Consider the following 11,979-nt stretch of genomic DNA (forward strand, 5'->3'; position numbering starts at 1 on the left):
TCCAAAGTTTTTTCCTGTGATTAGGAAATTTTATGCTAAAGTCAAAACACAATTTGATGTCACTGTTAAGATTCTTCATAGTGATCATGCGAATAAATATTTTCCTTTTGAATTTTGAAATTTTATGTTAGTTTCTAGTATTCTTCATGAATCTTATTGTCCTTACACCCTCCAACAAAATAGAATTGCCAAACGTAAAAATCGTCACTTGTTAGAGGTTGCTAGAACTTTACTTATTCATCGTCAGGTTCCTCAACGTTTCTAGACAGATGTAATTCTTACTGCTACTTATCTTATTAATTGTATGTCCTCCTCCATGTTAGATGGTTAAACAATATTTTTTGTCTTATTCCCCAATAAACAACCATTTGTTGTTACTCCTAAGATTTTTAGTTGTGTCTATTTTGTCCATAAACATAGTGCTGCTTGTCCAGAGGTGGATCCTGGATCTATTCGATGTGTCTTCTTAGGATATTCTTGCTCTCAAAAAGGATATCATTGTTATAGTCCTTGTTGGGAATTTAACGCCTAAATCCCCTAATACAACGGAAACGCGGTATAGAAAAAGTACACCAAGATTTAACGAGGTTCGGCAACTGCCTACGTCCTCGGGAGCCACACAGTCAATTTCTTATTTAATCTAACAAGAAATTACAAGTTAAGAGCAAATCCCTAAACTGGGATTCCTCAAACAAACACTGTAGCTACAGTGTTAATACCCACTTTAAAACCCCCTCTCTGTTTTCTCTCTCTCTCTCTAATTCTTTTCTTAATCTCCCCTCAAAAAGCCTATTTGAGAGCTGGAGATTATCAAAATCGCTACTGCGATTTGGGGATTGAACGCTGCTGCGTTTTATGGCTTTTCACCGCCGCCAGAGGGATCGGGGGAGAGAGCAACACCCTAGGGCTCGTGGGGGGCTTCTTTTATAGCCGAATCGATGACAGGCTGGCGACAACCTGTCGCCAGCGGTGCGATGGACGCGGGTGTGGGACTCTGATCGCGGACGTCGGAGTTCTTGAACGCGGGGGTCGCCATCTCCCAAACGCGAGGGTCATCGAGCTGGGACGCCATGGTCAGGTTCGCGTTCGCATCAAGCTCCTCTCCTGTGTGGCTCCGCCCTCATCATCTATGCATGAAGGCCAACTGAAGTTGCACGCAACTCCAGTTTCTGAAAGGTCGCTACCTTTGTCAACATATCCGCTGGATCCTTTCTTCCTTGGATATTCTGTTGAAATCCTCTAACAACTTGTCGGGCTCTGTATCTTCTGGAACCACCCTGTTCCTTCTTCACTCGATTCACCCACTTGTTGTGACGTGCCTTCTTCCCCATGGGCAACTCAGCTAGTCCCCATGTCTGGATGGAGATCAGAGATTTCTTCTCTTCTTTCGCAGCAAACTCCCACTTGCTCGTATCTCCACTCTGACAAGCTTCATCAAAGCTTTCAGACTCTCCTCCATTTGTCAGCAACATATAATTCATGCTGCGCCATCCTGGAGCTCGTCGGAGCTCCTCCGCCGTCGGAGGTTGGTATCCACCCCAACCTAACAATATGTATAGCTGGCTTTTGTTCTTTCATATATCTATGTCACCGCAAGACCCTCTCTTCATCTTCACGGATTTCTGAAAGAAGAAAGTTATACATCCTTAATTAGTAGAAACTCTACGTTCTATCCTACAACAAATGGACACAGTTCGTGTCTATGATTTTTGTATTAAACTATTTGGTTTCTTTTGGTTTTTAATGAACATGGTATATCCCTTGTTTTTCTGTCAAAAAAAAATACTCAATATAATAACTGAAATACACATAAACATCACAACGTATCTAAACACAAATGATAGAAAACAAATACATATCAACTCCATACAAGTAAACATCACAATAAAATCAAACATATCATGCCAATTTCTTTACAAACAAAGTACATAATGTAAATAGAGCCGACATAAAAACCCACATGTCTATCACACACATTCCAGAAGTCCTCTTCTTCCCCTCCCACTCGTTCCCCGACCCCGTCCTCACCACTGTCCTCCTCGAAAATGAGCATGCACGAGCTCGATGTCCGGCTATGTGTGTGATTGCAATGAGACGTCAACATGTTGTTCTGAAGGTCCAACTTCATAATCGTTCCTGCAGGAAGGTCTCTCCGCATCTTCTTGTCGTCTTCATCATTGTGGTTGACGTGCCTAAGTGATATCAAGATCCTCTTTTATGGCAACATGTCCATCATGAATTCTTGTGAGTTCGATGTAAGGCTCGGCGAATCTTTCACACTATTTGTTGATATAGAGATCTATGTACTTTAGGATTTGTACCTGCAATAGAAAGCATTAGGCCCTCGGTTGCAATAGCTTCAATATCATCTATAGCTTCTATTTGCAATTAAGTAAAATAAAGTGCATATAAGCAACTAATAAGAATACAAAACAAGTAGAGAGTTCAAAATCTACATTTGATTGATAATAAATAACTTACAAATTCTCTTTCTTCTAGACCCCTAGCACAAATATGTCTAGCAAGGAAATATCCATCGGAGCTAGGATCTCATGTAATATTTACCTTCTAGTAATCCTCCAATATAAGTAATGTAGTCTGACTCCGGAGGAGTAGAAGCAGTCTATTCTATGATGCTCAGGTGCCAGTCATCCCATCTAAATATTATCATGTGATGCATATTCCTCCAGTCTATGGTATGTCCTCCCTTCTTTGTCTTTCGCTCTATTTTTCCAACAACTTGTGAAATGTGTCGTGCATGGCCAAATTATCCAAGCACACGATCTGGCGGATGCATCTCTATAACCTCAAAACATATGAAAGGAACTCTGGCTCTCCATATCTCTAAACATATGAGAGGAACTCTGGCTCTCCATATCTCTTGATGCTCCACGCAGATCAGTGGTAAAGAACCCAAAAACTGATTGTATGGCTCCCAAATGAACTAGAAACATTATACACATATTAATATCATATAGAAAATAAAAAGTATGATATAAGGATTGAATTATCTTATATTGAATTTTGATACCTAAAATATCTGCATGCGATCAAGCTCATTTCTGTAAAAATCTAATTGCCTACCTGGGGTCTCATCATAACATTTTTGAACATTCGATCCGTGTGATATTTAAAGTTTAACATCTAATACTGCAAATCAAATTATATTTGGTAGATTAAAAAATATTGACCTACACCCAATGGAATCCGTCCATCTGAAGTTCGAATCTAGCATAGTATTGGTCGCCCAAAAACTAGTCACTCCCATTCCCAAATTTGCAATAATGTAAGACATCCTTTAAACTCTTTATTCTGCTTGAAAGCTACCTTAAACAGTTTTCTACAGAGAAATACTAGAACAACACTACCTCATGATAAGATGTCGCAAGTGTCCAAATTCTCGACGAACGGCAACCACATAGCATGTACATAAAACGCATTACTACATATTCAAGTAGCCATGATATTTTCTACATGTTCAAATTACAAGCGTACCTGCCTCACATGCACATGCACGTTATCTTTAATTGAATCGGGAAATAGAAGGGGACCGATCATCTGCATGATATATGCATGTGCATGTCGCTCAATCATGTCTTGTGATGCATCAATAGGCAACGGTTGCGAGAAGGTGTTCCCTAACTGCTTCAAGCTAATTTTCCCTCCTGGTAATGAGGGTGGAGTTACTCCTAATAGCTCCTCGCATACTCTTCGCTGTGCATGTCTATCAGTACCTGTAGCACATGGACCATCAATGCGGAGACCAAGGATGACCGATGCATCTTGGAGAGTAATGATCGACTCTTCAAGACGCAGATGGAAAGTGTTTGTCTATGGCCTCCATCTATTGATCAAGGCGGTGATAAGGGGTCAATCTAGTTTCATCCATCATAGATGTGAGCATGTCAAAAAACCCGCTCCCCCCAACCACTGTACGGATACGCTCATCCTGTAGTTGCCAACGGGTATGCCTGAGATTATGATCAACCATAGTTAGCTCTGGTCCACTCTACACAACTAGGAAGTAGAGTATTAGAACAAAATGTATAATTATGATAACTTAAGAATATGTTATTCAAAAAATAGGTTACCTCTGTAAATGATATAACATTAGAACAGTGGCGCGGTTGATGGTAAACAACCTCAGGCTATCCGGCCTAGGACGCATGTTTTAGATATCTGCACATACAATTTATTACACATATTATTACTCTTCCAATTAATGAAAATACGTACTTATATTTTCTGGTTTAGTGTTTGATATGAATCCCCTCTGTCTCCGCACCGTTTTCATTTCCGTTCTTATTCTTATTATTACTAGTATAGTGCACGTGCCTTGCATATGGACATGCTTATTTTATATTCAACTAAAACTTATAGCCGAAAATAATGGAGCTAGATAATATTTCACTAAAGATATTATTGTTGTGGGTTCCTTTTCAGCTTCTTCTGTAGAATAGTAGAAACTCGCTCCTTCTAAAGGTTCTATACTTAATAGTTCACAGGTTTGAAGTATTGTGAAGCCTCTTATTTACTCATGGCAAGACATTGAAGTTTTGCTCAGCTTTCTCTTTGTAGGATCTTTGTACAGAAGAGTTTGTGAGGTTTAGTAGTGTTGATGGGTTGCTTATATGGCCTGTTGGACTATTATCACATCACAAACTAAAAAATTTGCAAGAACATCATCACTTTTAAGTGTTTGGCAACATAGAACAAAATTATTCCATCCTATGGAGGCTGGGATGAGAATTATACTCTTGCATTAAATAATAAAACCCAACACGTATTACATATATAACAAAGAATAGCATAAGCCATGACACCGTTATAATGATCAAGTTCTCTGAAGGAGGAGGAGGTAAAAATCAATTTGTTATAAAACATGCGTATCACATTAATTTCCACCCAATACAAGATAATAAAATAAAATAAGAACAAGTTTTCTCTGGAGGAGGAGGTAAAAATCAATTCTCTACTTTTTGTTTTGAAAAATTCTCCAAGGACCCAAAATATGGGACCAACAGGGGGACATGTGAGGTATCTCTCTCCTATCGCACAATGAGATGGTCAGCTCATTATGCAATAGGAGGGGGACACCTCACATGTCCCTCCTGTTGGTCCCATATTTTGGGTCCTTGTAGCAAAACTATTCTGTTTTTTAAGAGGCTTGTCCACACGATTACATTTTATCAAAAACATTCTCCAATATGTGAGTGTTGATGTCCGAGATCACACAGTCGATGAGAGTTGTCCACTGACGACGAAGAGTGAGAGGATGAGAGATGGGGTCGCTTCCTACTTCGACTTTATGCCTAGTTCTTAGAGCTCGGTACGGACGAACGACATGCACATGCAAGAATCGTAAGAGGACGGGTTTTGTTTCCCCCGTGGTACCTCCGACGATCAAGTCAGTTGATGAACTTGAGTGGGGTAGCGGAAGAACGGTGTGTTCTCCTTGTGTATTAGGTGTTATTTTTCTTTTTGGGAGTCCTTTACTATGAAAAGTCGAACCTCTCTTTATGGCGAATAGCGTCTGTATTTATAGGGGATATCAATGGTAGATTAGTTACTTCATGAGTGCGCGGTAGACGGCGGTGAGGGATGAGCTGGTGGCTGAGTCACCCTTTGCTCTATATGTGTCGGTTTGTGAGCGATGAGAGGTCACATCAATGATATTGGGAATCAACAGCCGACGAGGCTTGTCAGTGAGTGACGGGAGGTCACTTTGGTGATATGGGGAATCGACTGAAGAAATTACAGAAACTCAGAAGAATCAGGCAAACCAGACGGCGGTCGACCGGTCCGGTCGACCGCACTGGTTGAACTTTTACCTCTTGACTCTGTATGCAATACCGAAGAGGTTGTAGCTTCACCCGACTCTCTCTGTCGGATCTCCTCACTGAGAACCAGATCACGAACGTCGTCAATCTTTAACTTATTGCTTCCCGATGAGCTACTCACAGCTGTGACCGTAGCGTTCCAACTCTCTGGTAGGGAAGACAAAAGGATCAACGCTCGAACTTCCTCATCAAACTCAATATCAACTGAACTCAATTGGGTCGTGACTGTATTGAGTTCATTGAGATGATGTGCTACCGATGCATCTTCCGCCATTCGCAGATTGAACAACCGCCTCATCAAATGGACTTTATTTGAGGCTGATGGCTTCTCATACATATTGGAGAGTGCTGCCATAAGATCTGCCGTGGTCTTCTCCTTTGCAATGTTAAAAGCAACATTGCGGGTTAACGTCAAACGAATAACCCCGAGGGCTTTTCTGTCCAGAAGATTCCAATCTTCTTCCTTCATACCCTCCGGCTTCTTCCCCGAGAGAGGTTGATACAGATTTTTCTGATACAGATAATCCTCTATCTGCATTTTCCAGAATCCGAAATCTGATCCATCAAACTTCTCTATTCTCACCTTCCCTTCATCTGCGGCCATGGCTCCCACTTGAATCTGACTTCCTCTAGATCGTTTCACGCTCTGATACCAGTTGTTGGGAATTTAACGCCTAAATCCCCTAACGCAACGGAAACGCGGTATAGAAAAAGTACACCAAGATTTAACGAGGTTCGGCAACTGCCTACATCCTCGGGAGCCACACAGTCAATTTCTTATTTAATCTAACAAGAAATTACAAGTTAAGAGCAAATCCCTAAACTGGGATTCCTCAAACAAACACTGTAGCTACAGTGTTAATACCCACTTTAAAACCCCCTCTCTGTTTTCTCTCTCTCTCTCTAATTATTTTGATAATCTCCAGCTCTCAAATAACCTTCGTTGTTGCTTTATATCAGCTGAAGAAACCACGAATGAGTTGGTGAAGAACAGGTTTTGAAGACTGCAAGAGTCGCATTTGGAGCTTCACGGTCGACCGCGGCAAAAGGCCGGTCGACCGCGATCGTGCACAGGCCTAAGTATGTGCCTGGATTTGGCGCGGTTGACCGCGAGACCATGTAGGACTTTTTGGTCTCTGTCGCTGGATCACGGTCGACCGCGAGCTTTGGGCGGTCGACCGCCAATCGGGTCAGGGCCAAGTTTGAGTTTCCTGTTCAGTTTGGGTTTGGTGTTTACTATAAATACCAACATATGAATTAGGGTTTCTTTGGCTTTGTTTGGAGATTGGTTGGGGATATTTGGAGCACAGAAAAAGGAGATTTTTTCTGAGCAATTATTTGAGGGTTTATTTGGAGAGATTAAGAGATTTGTTGGTGAGATTAGTTGATTGGTTTGAGCATTTTGTAATCTCAGTTTGTACTCTTCTTCTCTATTAGTGAAAACCCAATCCCCTTCTTACCCCGTGGACGTAGGCAATTTTCCGAACCACGTAAAACTATTGTGTTTGGATTTGTGCCGTTGTTTTGATTTGTTTGCCCTTTATCTCGACGTTTTTTGATTTGGTTCTCAAAGCATGCCCGTTTGGTTGTCCCGCTTTCGTGCCGCGCACAACAATTGGTATTAGAGCTCCAGATTTCAGATCTAGGGTTTTGTCTTGGTTGAAGGAGTAGATCAATTTGGAAGTTCGGCTAGGGCTTCGTTTGGTGAGAAAGGTTGGATCTTTTTGGTAAAGACTCTATTTTTTTCTTAGTTTGGATCTATTCTTCATTTGTTCCGCATTGGTTTGTTGGCGCTTAGGCTATTTAGAGGAGTAGATCACTTTGGAGGTTCTTCGAAGGCTTCGTTTGGAGATAAAGGTGGGATTTTTCCTATTTGTGGATCTCGTTGCCGTCGTGCGGGGTGAGATCGTTTGGAGGCTCTTGTTAGGGTTTCATTTGGAGGTAAAATTCTCTTCTTTATCAGTTTGAATCTATTCTTAATTTGTTGGTGCTTTGAGATAGTTGGCCGAGATAGAAGGATTTAAGGCTGGGTTATTTGTTTGTTAATATGGTGCATTGGATTATTGAGAAGTGCCCTTGACCTGCATATTGAAGTCCTTTGAGCACGTTGGTATGAGCAAGGAGACCGAGGTGGAGTTTGGTACTTCTATTTGATGATTGAGGGGTCTTCTATTTGGTGTTCATTCAGGCATTTGGGGGCCTTCCAAGGAGGCATCATTGGAAGGTAAATTAGTATTTTGGTTTTCTATGTTGGGGATTGTACTAGGCATTTGTGGGTTGCAACCAAGTCCCGTTGGTTTTGAAGTCCTAGTAGTCAACAACAGTTAAAGAAGTGTATTGGTAGAAGGTGAAGGTACTTCAGTCTGATTTTAACGGGAGGTACAAGAGGGACCTATTTCTGTATTTGTGCCGAGCTCATGGCAGTTTGAGATACTTCATTGGAGAGGAAATATTGTGGCGACGGGATAAGATGATATTTTTGATCAGTTGTTCCTTTCTGGAGGGGGATCGGCGTTGGTTGTCGAGCATTGGATTTAGTATTTGGGCTTCGACATGTTTGGGTCATCTTATGCATAGGTTGCTGACTGCTGCGTTTTGAAGATTTTGGATCTGGTAGAGCTGCTTTAGATTTTGATTGGCGTTGGATATTTGGTTACCCAGTATTTAGTCACATCGAGGATGTGAGATTTGATCCGATTACGCGTTTAGGATTCGGAGGCTCATTTGATTATTGGTTGGGAGCTTCTGATTTTGTTCTGAGCAGGAATGTCACTTCTAACTCTCAGCAGGTGGAGAGTGTTGATCAGGTCATTTGGATATCGTAGCAGGTGAAGGGTGAAGCTACTCCACGTTGGGTGGAGTTTACTCCACATACTCCAGATCATACTGTATCGTTTGGGATTCCATCTGAGGTGACACAGATAGAGGATCATTTGGATTTGGATGCAGATGATATTGGTGAAGAGTTGCAGACTTTTCTATTTGTTTGAGGGCCTTTGGAGGCCGTTTGGGTGAACTACGTGAAGGCTTGATTCCTTGGGCAAGAGGATACATAGGCAGTCTTAATGATACAGCCGATTTGGTGAGTAGACATCAACGTTTGGGTGAGTGTTCGTACTCCCATTTAGGTCTCGACTTGTGTGGATGGAATCTGTTGTCATGAGTCCGTTACCATAGCGTACTGGATGCAACAAGTGAGGCATTTGGCTTGGTTGGTGTTGGCTCAGTTTTTGGTAGAAACTTCGTCGAGGTGGAGAATTGAAGAAAACACGAACGATTTGGTGAAGAACAGGTTTTGAAGACTGCAAGAGTCACATTTGGAGCTTCACGGTCGACCGTGGCGAAAGGTCTGTCGATCGCGATCGTGCACATGCCTGAGTATGTGCCTGGATTTGGCGTGGTTGACCGTCGCGGTCAACCGTCGCGGTCGACCGTGAGACCCTGTAGGTCTGTCTCTGTCGCTGGATCGCGGTTGACCGCGAGCTTTGGACGGTCGACCGCCAATCGAGTCAAGACCTAGTTTGAGTTTCCTGTTCAGTTTGGGTTTGGTGTTTGCTATAAATACCAACATACGAAAAAGAGTTTCTTTGGCTTTGTTTGGAGATTGGTTGGGGATATTTGGAACACAGAAAAAGAGGAGTTTTTCTGAGCAATTGTTTGAGGGTTTATTTGGAGAGATTAAGAGATTTGTTGGAGAGATTAGTTGATTGGTTTGAGCGTTTTGTAATCTCAGTTTGTATTCTTATTCTCTATTAGTGAAAACCCAATCCCCTTCTTGCCCTGTGAACATAGGCAATTTGCCGAATCACGTAAAACTATTGTGTTTGGATTTGTGCCATTTTTTTGATTTGTTTGGCCTTTATCTCGACGTTTGTTTGATTTGGTTCTCGAAGCATGCCCGTTTGGTTGTCCCGCTTCCGTGCCACGCACAACATCAGCAAATGTCACTTTTCTAGAATCACAGTCTTTCTTTTCAAATAGTCCATGAGCCACTGACACTCGGGACATGATATTTATTGAATACCTAGATATTCATCAAGATTCAAATGTGCTCACTCAATCAAGCATGTGACTCAATTTTGGATACTATAACTGTTTCAGTACCTAATGTGCCTAGACTTGATCCAATTCTTGATCCTACATCGTTTGTGCCCTCAGACTTCGATATCCCTATCACACTATGACAAAAGGACAAGCTCTAATAAAATCCACTCTATCATTCTGTCTAACTTGTCTTTTACACACAATGCTTTCTTTTCTTCAATGAACAATTATACTATTCCTAGTAATGTATCTGAGGCCATGGCACATCTAGCTGCAAGCATTCTATGATTGAGGAGATGTGTGCTATTCATCAAAATGAGACTTGGGATCTGGTTCCACTTTCTCTAGGGAAACGTGTTGTTGATTGTCAATGGGTGTTCTCTGCTAGGCTCAATCTATATGGTTCTTTTGCTCATCTCCAGTCTCAGTTGTTGTCAAAAGGATATTCTTAGACTTATGGACAAGGCTATACTGATATTTTCTTTCCATCATCAAGATGACATCTGCTCATTTATTGGTTTCTCACTGCTACATTTTATTGGCCACTACATTAGCTTGATATCATGAATGCCTTTTTACATGGCATTCTTGAGGAGGAGGTTTTCATGATGCAACATCCTAGTTTTATTGTTCAGGAGGAGACTTTTGTAAGCTTTGCTGAAGGGCTCATCTGGGTTGAAGCACCTTTCAAACTATCCATCCCGAAGTATTTTAAAAGTTCTTTCACATATTTTTCTTTTTATACACTCCATATTTCGTTTGCTTCACCTTAAACTTTAAAAAGTATTTCAACTCTCCCATCATGTTCATCTCGAGCTTGATCTACATCAACTTTTTAAAATTATGGCAAAGATACTTATTAGTAGCTTCGAAAGTGAGATCATCAGCATACACTTATACAACAAGAATATCTTTAGCAACAAATTGAACAAATAAGATAATATCAGCAAACCTATTTTTTAAATTATATTTAAGTAGAACTTGGATGATCAAACCAAGCTTGAGGTGCTTGTTTATAAGGGTGTCCAAATGGGCCGGCCTAAAAAATCGGGCCCGGGCCGGGCAAAACCGGAGCCCCGGACCTGGGCCTGGTTGGCCCAGCCCCGAGCCCGAGCGGGCCGGGCACTGGGCCGGCCTAGTTTTTTTTTTCAAAATTTTTTAAGTTTTTCTTTTCCTTTCAATTTTCAACAAAAAATTACACAAAAATTTAATAAAAAACAATGATATTGTTAATCACTTGAAATTATATAAATTATAAATACAAAAAATTATTAAAATTAAAATAATAAAATTAACTTCTTTATTAATAACTAATACATTATTTATAATTATAAATTTATTTTGGAATTCGTCGCATCAAAATAGATTGAGTACATTGCAACTAAGTACATCCCAACTAGGTTAGCACCTACTCACCTATATCACTATCATTTGTAACTATTTCTAAAATAATTTATTATAAATTTTTAGCTAAGAAATAAACATTATAATTTAATAAATATTGTTTACTCTTTATATCTATTTGCTAGTCCCAACTCTTCAAATTTATCTTCAATACCAACCATCCGATCGATGTCTTGCGTTCTCTTCTCATACCTCCACCAATCTTATAAGCACATCACCGCATGTATAGTATACGGATCTAACAATGTCCTATGGTCGTTGATCAAATGTCCGGTTATGCTGAAGGCGGATTTTGAAGCTACCGTGGAAACCTGTACTATTAGTAAGTCACGAACCATAATGGAAAGTATAGGATATGAAACTGTTCCATATACTTTCCACCATTGCAAAATATCTAAACTATTATTTTGACATTTAACTAAAGATGCAGTTAAATATTGATCAATTTTAGAAACCATTTGATTGAATAATCAAAGAGCTAAAGCGATTATTAGAGAGTATAAGAGAGTATAAGAGAGAAGTAGATGAGTTTTGGATAAGAAAAAGAAGTGAAAATCCCCTCTATTTATAGAGGCAATGCCTAGACAAATGACCAAAATACCCTCAAAAATTACCATTTTTGATAGTTTTTGGGGGCAAAACGGTCAAAAGGCTAAAAATGGCTGTTTATGGCCGTTACGACCGGGCCGGC

This window comes from Asparagus officinalis, chromosome 8 (assembly GCF_001876935.1).
Source record: "Asparagus officinalis chromosome 8, Aspof.V1, whole genome shotgun sequence".
In the NCBI taxonomy this organism is placed as follows: Eukaryota; Viridiplantae; Streptophyta; class Magnoliopsida; order Asparagales; family Asparagaceae; genus Asparagus; species Asparagus officinalis.